The following is an 11,688-nucleotide window of genomic DNA, read 5'->3' as shown; positions in this document are numbered from 1 at the left end:
TACCATGTATCATCATTGGGTTCTCTAGCATTAAGTACCTGCAATCAGACAAAAAGTTTAGGTACCCAAATTTGAATGGGTCCTGGTTTGTCAGTTGTTATTTTGGGTGCTTTTCTTAATGAATTTCTTTTATCATTTGACTTCACATTATTGTAATGGTTTGGTTTATGATGATGGAATGATTGAGGTTTGATTTGATCTATCAATTTTACCCAAAATGTGATTTGTTTTTGAAAACCTGTGGGTTGATAAGATCTGTGATTTGGTGAAAGATATCCTATATGTGAAGGTTTGTTTGAAAAGTTTTCTTCATGTCTGGGATGTGATGGGCGATTTTGAAAGGCTTTTTGATGATGATGGTTTGAAACTTTCTGATGTGATGGTTTTTGAAAGTTCCTTGAATGATTAAAAGTAATATCTTGAAAGCGGTTTTCAAAAGGTTTTTGAAAAGATTTTGGTTTTTGTTTGGAAACATGTTTATGAGGTATGACGTAGGGTTTAACTGGTTTCTTTGGTTGTTTTTCAAAAATGTTTGGCTTGATTAGTGGGGTTTCGGTGACTTAAATGGATTTTTTGCTTGTTTGTTGTTTCTTGGAGTATTTTTGTCCCAGACTAGTTTTTCCAACAATTGATGAAGTCATTGTAGGAAAAGCAGTTGGTATAGAAGTACTACCATCCTCATAAGAGGAATTTTCTCCATTCAAAAAGTTTTTGAGTTTAGTGGTTCCATCGGTATGTTTGATTTGGTGAGTTAAAGAACTTGCAGAGTCTGTTTCAGAATTTACAACTCTTTTGAAAGACTTTTTGGAAACACTGAAAGCAGTATCATCTGGACTACAGTTGATAACTGATTCGTCATCTGAATCTTCCTCATTAACAGATGTGAAAAGATTAGGTAGAGTAGATTCAGAGTTTTCACAATTCGTCATGTTTTCCTGTTTTGCTTGTTCAATTTCAAAGGATTTTGTTCTAATTCCTGGTCTATAATTCGTATCAATTTTGCCAGTTCCTAAGGTGTTTGCCTTGGTGAAAATATCATCACTTAGTTTTCTGGCAACTTTGATAGAATCCATATTCCATATCAGTCTTTTATTCTCGGTTTCAAGAGAATTGATTTGTTTGAAAGAATCAGTCAATTTTTCATTTAAAACATTGTATTTGTCAGTTGATTCTTGAAAGTCTTGTTTCAACTGAAGGATTTCCATTTCTAAAACATCTTTTATTTCAGAAGAAATGATTGACTGATTTTTTAGTTCCAAATCCCTTTTCTGAATTAGGGTCTGATTTAATTGTTCCAAGGCGTGATTATAATCTTCTGATTTTCTTTCAACGTCTCTTTCCAATTTGCTTTTCGTTCTTGTTGATTCTCCAAATTTGAGTTGCAAGGTTTGTAACTCAGATTTGAAAATATCATAATTGACCATTGGGTCATGATATGTTTTTTTGAGATCAGCTTCCAGACTAGTCTCAATTTTGGTTATGTGGGACTCAAAAATTGTTTTGGAAAAACCAAGTTCAGAGATCATAGACCATACCTGTTCTATGACGTTGGGAGCTCTTGAACGTATTTCAACACCAGCTACGAAGCAGAAGTTTGATTGTGTTGGTTCATGCTCAGCTTCGTCATCAGAAGTTGGCCAGTATTCCACACTTGGTTCATGGATTGCCATCAATGCTCTTTGCTTTTCTTGGTTTTACAGTTTCTTCAATTCATCGGCTCTTTGAGCATAGTATGCTGAGTCTTTGATTTTGGTTTTGTTTTTGGCTCGACATTCTCTAGCATAGTGATTTGTTCCTTTGCAGTTGTGACAAATGATCACTTCTTCATCACTATCATCCTTTTGACTTTTAATCGGAAGTCTTTCAGGTGTTTGAGTTTGGGCTTGTTGGGAAGGTTGAGAATGGTTTTGTTGGAATCCAAAATTTTGGTTGTTTTGAAAACCATTGTTTTGATTGTTTTAACCTTGATTTTGGAAACCTTTGTTTTGATTTTGAAAACTGTTGTTTGGATTGTGATTATGACCTGAGTTGGGATCGTTTTAAAATCCTTGGTTTTGAAAACCATGGTTTGAGTTATTTTGGAAAGAAGGTCTTTGAGAATTTAGTCCAAAGTAAGGTCTAGGTTGAAAACCTGAGTTGTTTTGACCAAAAGATGGTCTTGGTTGAAAACTTGAGTTATTTTGTCCAAAAGATGGTCTTGGTTGAAAATTTGGTCTAAAATTTGATTGACCATGATTTGGGATAAATCTCTGGAGATTTGTGTTTGCAACCAACGCACACGGTTGTTGATAATCTGCTTCATCATTTGAATCAGACTGGAAGGCTTGGTTTTGAAAAGATGTAGTCTGATTAAAATGATTAAAGTTTTGATCATTGAAAGGTGTTTGGTTTTGAGAAGTTGTGGACACAAGTGCAAGTGGTCCTCCAAAAGCTGCAGTGGTTGGTGGGTCAATCGAGCATTCATACGATTGAAGTTCTCCATACAAGTTGTACAAAGTTTCAGTATGAATAGCTGGATTTCCCTGAATAATGAGTTTAACCATTTTCCAGCTTTCGAAAAGATTGTTTAAAAACTTGAGATTTATCTTGTGTTGTGTCTTTTGGATACCCAAATTGTTCATTTTAACCATAATCAAATTGAACCTATCATGAGCATCATGAATGGTTTCTGATGAAAGCATTTTGAAATTATCGAATTCATTCAAAACAGATGTTATTTTGTTTCCGATGATTCTTTTATTTCCACAAAAACGATTTTTCAAATTCTCCCAAATTTGATTTGCGATTAACAGTATAATGTCATCCATTTGACTTAGAATACTGTGAGGTATTCCAGAAACAAGTTCCTTTTTGGCTTGGAGTTCCAACTTTTTTGTAATTTCAGCTTGAGTGGCTTGATTTGTAGCAAGAGTAGCCATATTTTCTGGAGTAACATATGTTCCTTCTACACACTTCCATACATCTTCATTTATAGCATTAAGATGAAGATTCATACGGCCAACCCACGAATTATACTCTTCACGAATAAGTATGGGTGCCCGTGAACCAGATCATAAGCTATTTGCAATGGAGACAGAGTTCATGTTGGAGTAATTTGCCAAAGACATTTTTTTTGAAAGGATTTTGAACAAGTGATATTAAAATGAAATTTTTAAAGAAAAGCTTATGGAAGGTTTATAAACGCTATAACCAAAAGTTTTTTGACAAAAATTTCAAGGTAAATCACACAAGCTATGATACCAATTGTTGGATATTATTCTTTTTATATATCAGCTCAGATACCGATTTGTTGGAAATATAACAATCTGATCACCACAACAAAAGGCTCGGTTACCAGTTACTGTGTGACAGATATATCAATTTAAGATATAAGATATTATATATATATATATATATATATATATATATATATATATATATATATATATATATATATATATATATATATATATATATATAAAGAATAATAATTGCAGAATAAGTATAAATATGAAAGCTGTAAATGACTGAAAGCTATAATAATATAAATGACTGTATTTAAATGACGTAAAGCTATAAATAATATAAATGACTGTATTTAAATGTCATAAAGCTATAAATAATATAAATGACTATATTTAAATGACATAAAGCTATAATAAAGTATATAAATATATATCAAGTAGGTTCGTCAATAAATTGACTGAACTGGACTCATGGAGCGACTGGTCGATATTTTTTCTTTGAATGGATTGGTCGATATTGGGACTGTTGGAGCGACTGGTCGATATTTGTTCTTTGAATGGACTGGTCGATATTGGGACTCTTGGAGCGACTGGTCGATATTTGTTCAAAGATCAATCCGGCATTGGATAAGTAACAAAAAGTTCATTTAAAGCTCGATTTTATGTAAAACAAGTGTTTACAAAAGGGTACAAAATACATGGGTTTATGTATTTGTATTTGAGGTCTTTTTGGGTAAAAACATGCACACGGGTCGTGTAAGATAAGGCACAAGTGACACGGGTCGTATAGGAGGGTTTTGGATGGTTTTCTTGATGAATAATGCTGACACGGGGCGTGTTGAGGTTCAGAAGTATGAAGAAGGCAATCAGAGGGCAACACGAGGCGTGTTGATTTTGCCTTGGTTTTTAACACGGGGCGTGTTCGTGTCAGAGTCAATTTCGGGATTTTTGTGATTTGAAGGTAAGTTTTGTTTGTGATGTTTTGGCTAGGGTAATGGTGTTATGGTGTTTTGAGGATGTTTTCAAGGTTGTTTAGAGGTTGAAAAGAGGTTGATATAAGGTGGTAAACGTGGTGAAATTTCTATGAAGATGATGATGAATAGTGATGGGTTTTGTGGTTGATCTTGATGCAGAAGGTTTTGGGTTGTTTCATGGTTGTGTTTTGGTGTTTTGATGTAAGGAAAGTGGTTGGTGGTGTATGATGTGATGATCAAAGGTGGTGAAGATGAAAAACCTTTAGTTTCAATGAAGAAGATGAAGATGGTTGATGGTGTTCTTCATTTCATTGTTGATGATCTTGGTGTTCTTCACTTAGCTTCTTGTTTGATCTTGGTGTTCTTCATTTAGCTCCAGGGATAAAGATTGGGAAGGTTTAGTTTTACAAAGGGAAACTCACTATATCATATCTATCTCTCTTATTCTCTTCTATTATCTCCAACAACAAACACACACTACATACACATGTATATATATGAGAAACAAATATCTTGTAGTAGTGCACTTGAGTGTAAGTTGAAAGATGATGTAGAGGCTGCAAGTTGATGTAGTAGTAGGAGCAAAAAACTTGGGAAGGTTTAAGGCTTCTTCATCTTTGACTTTTGTTGACTTCCTTTTTGTTTGACTATTCAATACATATACAACACATATATAATACATATATACATATATAATACATACCTATGTATATAATACATATATATATATATATATATATATATATATATATATATATATATATATATATATATATATATTGTTGAAACTGTTTAGTCACACATATGTGTTTTCGTCATTCGCGTGTTTTCGTATTTTCCGTTTTATCACGCATTCATGCAACCTGAAATAACTGATAATATTTGTTAGATTGTATAAAAACAGTTCATCTTATTTCATTGATGGTCACATACAAGGTTACATAAGAACATTTTTCAACAAACTATCTGTTAGAACTCAACACTCAATATTTCATAATATTATTCACTTTTAATTATTACATAACACGATAACAGAACGTGTATGTTACAGACTATACCTTCCTTCATGTTCCAATGTATATAATCACATCTTAAAGTAGCATTTCTAGCTATAAGCAACTATCGCGATACCTCTACTCATCATTTTGATTATCTTTTATTTCAATCTTCTGGCTTAAGTCAGTTGCTACATCGAACTTGGTTTTCTGAACCACGTAACATACTCATCGTTGTCGGACTCAATTCGATATGACCACTAGGGTCGGAATAACAATCATTTTCTTAGTCATTACCGAAACGATGGTAGCGACATACTTGAATAATATAGAATCAATTACTGGCTTCTTGGTAACATTGTGACTTTCCCTTATCCAAGTGCGAGTCCTGTGCTTCCGGTAGTATAGGCCTCTACTACCATTCACACCTACTCATACTCGTCCCAAGTATTGTCTCGCAGTTTTCCAAGTCATTATCACAAAAAACAATTTTTAACACATATAAATGTGTCCAAACAATCATAAAATTCTCCCTAGACTCTACTAGGACTTCTTTCATGCGTTTCTTCAATCATCAATTCTGCTTCAACTCGTTGGTGGTGGAAATTCCATACGATGGAACAAATTTAGGAATTACGCCAATCGTTCCATCATCCCGCCAATCGAAGGGGTACTTCGAACGTACCGTACTCCTCTAAACATACTGCCTGACATATTCAAAAAGCAAGATACCACTCTTACGATATCTTCTGATAGGTGTAATTCACTATCATAAGACTTTTCATTTCCTCTATTTACTCAATTCTCTATGAGTCTTCACCATGACATCACGTTAACGGAAGCATGCGTTCAGCACATCAGGACGAGAATATAGATAGAGAAGACTTAGACGTGTAATCCTCCTTATTACTCCGAAAAATTATATGCCAGTTCTAATACCGTAATTAAACGTTTAGAATTCTGAACACATAAAGTTTCCAGATCCGGTCAGCAACAGACCATGGATCTGATCATATAATGCATATCATAAATCATTTAGCACATAAAAGCATGTTAGGCATTTTCCCTAAATAAGCTAGTACTTGTGTCTATTCAGGTGTACTACCTAAAATATATTAGACACACTCCTCACGATCATTTCTTAGCATTCTAAGTTTAAGTCTAGAAATAAATCCATATTCATAGTTCTCTTAAACTAATGCTCTGATAGCAACTGTGACATCCCCATTTTCACGGCTAGAAAAAACCGATTTTGTTTATGCTTTATGAAAATCAGAGTAATTCTTTTAATAAAAATGTTGCGGAATTTGTTCCCAGAAAAACATGATAAATACATTATCAAAGCATTTCCGAAGAAATGTATTTTTATTCATTTTAAAACATTTTGGGATGTCATCGTCAATACATAAACATAAGCATAAACAGAACTTACATTCATTTACACTAATGATCTACATCTCTTTAATCCCTCGGTGTAAATTACCTTCGTATCGACACCTGTGATACAAATAAGCTAGAGTGGGTTAGGTTGGGAAACCTGGTGAGTACATAAGGTTTTCAACCCACAATAATATAATTATTATATTTAATCATCAAACAATTAACCCAATTACCCATCCCCATTATCTTCCTCACTCTTAAAGGTCTACCCTAAGAATCATCTATCCTGCATCCGTTCATTCCGAAGTCCCTTGCTTCCAGGTTTTATAAGACAGGCACGAAGTCCATAACTGCCAATGCTCATTTGTAAAGCACTAAATCCATAGCTACTAAAGTTCATTCATCAGGTACTAAATCCATAGCTACCGGCATTTATATAATAGGTACTAAGTCCATAGCTACCAACGCTTATATAACAGGTATAAGTCCATAGCTACCACCGTTTATCTATCAGGTACTAAGTCCATAGCTACCAGTGTCTATTTAATTGGCACTAAGTCCATAGCTGTCGATGTTATTTATTAGGCACTAAGTGTATAGCTGCCTATGTTCACTCGTGTCATCTTTCATCTCTCATCATTCATCTATCCATGTTTTACCCAACACATTTCGTAGATATAAAATACATATACAGTTTAAATCATTTAAAACATGTATAAAAACGTTCATCCATCATAGATAGCAAGTATACAGACAAGATGCACACATAGCACGTAATTTATATAAAATACTTCATATTTATGTGTAAGATGAAACTAACTATGCACTCACCTGATAAAGTGGTGACTCGGTTCTCGGACACCACTTCGTTAATCTTAAAATAATTTCCTTCGGACAAAACCTAGTATCATTACCACTAGAGTTTAGTCTAATATTAACCGAGACTAATTAATAGTCTTGCTATTATTATCAATATATGAGCGTTAACACAATACTCTTCACCCGCTATGTACAGACAGGGGCCAGACATGGAACGCCGGAGGGCAGGATCATTTTGGCATATAGCACTTCTGAATCCAGCAACCCAAGTGGCCCTCCAAACCAGATTCCCCGTACCGCGAGTGGTTAAAAAGATATTATAACGACACTTCTATAACTCATAATAATAGCCCAAATATTTATTATAAGGTCCTAATAATATTACTATATTGAAACATAATCTATACTAAAGTTAGGGTAGGCGCATGTAACAGCTCAAATTTTCAAATAAATTTTTCATTAAAAACAAAACATCATTATTCGACAAAAGGGTTTATTCCAAGTTTATTTCAAAAATATAAATAATAAATCTCCAGGATCTTCAACAGTGGCAGTGTGTACGTGTCACGCCGGCGCCTTTCCACGGTCATCACTAGTACCTGAAAAACATAATCACAACTAGTAAGCATAAGTGCTTAGTGAGTTCCCCAGTATACGACTTACCCACATACGCCTTCCGGCCCGGACCTTTCGGTCCACATAACATTGCCTTCCGGCCCGTAACATAATCGCCTTCCGGCCCATAATATATATCGCCTTCCGGCCCGTATTAAATTGCCTTCCGGCCCATAGTATTTTGCCTTCCGGCCCATGATAGTATAAAACATAACACATGTAACATAATACACATAACACATAAGTCATACATCATACCGTCCTTTCTATCACATAAAGTCTCGCCTTCTGGCCCGTATAAGCATACATCACATATAAGCATACATCACATATAAAGCATCTACCTCTCTAGACATAGCATGAATATAACACATACGACCTTCCGGTCTCACAGTCAAACCCTTCCGGGTGAAGTATAGTGAGAAGACTCACCTCGTAGTATGCAAGCTATAAACCCTTCGAGCTACTCGCACACGATCCGCTAATCCGCAGGTTCCCTATAATACCACATCCTTTGTTAATGATCTTATCAAACAAGACAACTGACCCTACTAAGTTATATACAGGTCAACGGTCAATCTTGACCGGACTCGTCGAGTGCAAAGGGTAACTCGACGAGTATAGACACCCTGACACCACTCGCCGAGTCTGAAGAACGACTCGACGAGTTCCAGTAGATCTTCAAGCTACTCGCCGAGTCTGAAGAACAACTCGGCGAGTCCTAGTGAACCTTCAAGCTACTCGCCGAGTCTGAAGAACAACTCGGCGAGTTCTAGTGAATCTTCAAGCTACTCGCCGAGTCTGATCATTGGACTCGGCGAGTCCTCGCCATGCAGTCAATCCGCTGCCTCCTGTATTTCGCATGATTTCGAAGTATATAGATATGGGGCTTCCTGGACTTTCACATATACTATTACAGGGGTTTTTAAACACTTATAACAACAATATAATCTAACAAATCCTTAAATGGGTTTCCTAAACCCTAAACTCGCATACAACGTAAAAGCTAAAGATTTTGATCCGAAGATTACCTGGAAACGTGTTCCCTGTGTCCCCAAACCTCCAGTACTCAATTCCTTTGATCACCACCTTCCTCCTCCTTGTCTAACAATCTCTTCAAGCCTCCTCAAGTCCTCTCTCTTGCTTCAGATGCTCACACACTCCCAAGGTATCTTCAATCGGCCAAAAGACGCGACATGACGGCCATAAGATCGTTATATACGATCAGAAATGAAACGGCTAGGGTTCAGCTGAATCAGCGTCGACTCGCCGAGTCCCTATTTGGACTCGTCGAGTCCAGTCGCGTATCTGCGACTGCAACCAAGACGATGGCCCTACTCGGCGAGTCATGCACCTACTCGCCGAGTCCCCTCTTAAATGTGCCCAAAAATAATTTAAAGAAATACCTGAAATTCCGGGCTATTACAACTGTCCCCCACTAGAACTAGACTTCGCCCTCGAAGTCTCTCATTCTGCGAATAACTCCGGATGTTGCTCCCGTATTTCTCTTTCCGGCTCGCAAGTCATCTCCGATCCTTTCCGATGTTGCCACTGAACCAACACCAGAGGTATCTCCTTGTTCCGTAGAACCTTGATCTTCCGATCCCTGATAGCTACTGGTCTCTCGGCGTAATTCAGGCTCGCATCCACCTGAATATCTTCTAACGGAACCACTGCTGCCTCATCGGCTATACACTTCCTCAACTGCGACACGTGGAAGGTATTGTGAATCTGACTCAGCTCCACTGGCAACTCCAACCGATAAGCTACCCGACCTACCCTTGCAATTACCCGAAATGGACCTATGAACCGGGGCCCCAATTTGCCCCTCTTCCTGAACCGAATTACCCCTTTCCAAGGAGAAACCTTTAGGAGAACGAAGTCGCCGACCTGGAATTCGAGCTCGGATCGGCGTCTGTCCGCATAACTCTTCTGTCGGCTCTGGGCGGTCAATAACCTCTGCCTCACTCGCTGAATCTGCTCGGTCGTCTGAAGTACAATCTCTGTACTGCCCATCACTCTCTGTCCCACTTCTCCCCAGCAAATGGGAGTCCGACACCTCCTACCATACAACAACTCAAAAGGTGGCATACCAATGCTCGAATGATGGTTGTTGTTGTAGGAAAACTCAGCCAACGGCAGATGCGCATCCCAGCTACCCCCGAAGTCTAACACACACGCTCTAAGCATGTCTTCCAATGTCTGAATCGTCCGCTCGCTCTGACTGTCGGTCTGGGGATGGTATGCGGTACTAAAATGCAGCTTAGTACCCAACTCCTCATGGAATTTCTTCCAGAACCTGGAAGTGAAACGTACATCGCGGTCCGAAACAATCGAGGTCGGCACTCCATGCCGAGATACTATCTCTCTCACGTACAACTCTGCCAACTTCTCTGCTGATGAACTTTCACTAATGGCAAGGAAGTGTGCACTCTTTGTTAGCCTATCCACAATCACCCAAATCGCATCGACTCCCCTGGCAGTTTTCGGCAATTTGGTGATGAAATCCATCGTGATCTGATCCCACTTCCACTCAGGGATCTCCAAGGGTTGCAACTTACCGTGCGGTCTCTGGTGCTCGGCCTTAACTTTACGGCAGGTCAAACACCTCTCAACGAACCAGGCAACGTCTCTCTTCATGCAAGGTCACCAGTACTCCTTTTTCAAATCCAGATACATTTTCGTAGCACCGGGATGGATTGAGAATTTCGATCTATGTGCCTCCTCCATCAAAGTAACACGCGTACCGCCCACGAATGGCACCCGGATCCGACCCTGAAATGTCAGAAGTCCCCGCCCATCCGTAACGAACTCTGAAATCAACCCGACGACCCGTTCCTGTTTCTGCATCCCAGACTTCACAACCTCGGCCTGTGCCCCACGAATAGCATCTAATACCGGAGTCATCACCGTCAATCTCAAACATACGTCCCGAAATGGAGTACTCTCCGCCCTACGACTCAATGCATCAGCTACCACATTAGCCTTGCCTGGGTGGTATAGGATCTCACAGTCATAATCCTTAACCACGTCTAACCATCTCCTCTGACGCATGTTTAGGTTGGGTTGATCCATCAAATACTTCAAACTCTTATGGTCCGTGTATATGGTACAACGAACCCCATACAGGTAGTGACGCCAAATTTTGAGGGCGAACACTACTGCCCCAACTCTAAGTCATGCGTGGGATATCTTGCTTCGTGAGGCTTCAGCTGCCTCGATGCATAGGCTATCACATGGCCCCTCTGCATCAACACTACACCCAGTCCTGAAATCGATGCGTCGCAATATACGACAAAGTCCTCCATCCCTTCCGGAAGAGCTAGTACTGGTGCTTCGCACAGTCTCTGACGAAGTGTCTCGAAGGAAATCTGCTGCTCGGGTCCCCATGAAAATGTAACACCCTTTCGGGTCAATTTGGTAAGTGGCACCGCGATCTTGGAGAAGTCCCTAATGAACCTTCGATAGTACCCCGCCAACCCAAGGAAACTCCTGATCTCCGAAGGTGACTTCGGTGCCTCCCAACTCATCACCGCTTCCACCTTGGCCAGATCGACCAATATCCCTGCCTGATTTACAACGTGCCCCAGAAATTGAACCTCCCGCAACCAGAAGTCACATTTGGAGAATTTTGCATACAGCTTCTCCGACCTCAGTACCTCAAGGACCTCCCTCAAATGT

Source organism: Lactuca saligna, chromosome 1, assembly GCF_052625555.1.
Source record: "Lactuca saligna cultivar CGN05327 chromosome 1, ASM5262555v1, whole genome shotgun sequence".
Classification (NCBI taxonomy): domain Eukaryota; kingdom Viridiplantae; phylum Streptophyta; class Magnoliopsida; order Asterales; family Asteraceae; genus Lactuca; species Lactuca saligna.
The sequence above is the reverse complement of the archived record's forward strand: the minus strand, read 5'-3'. Positions refer to the sequence as shown.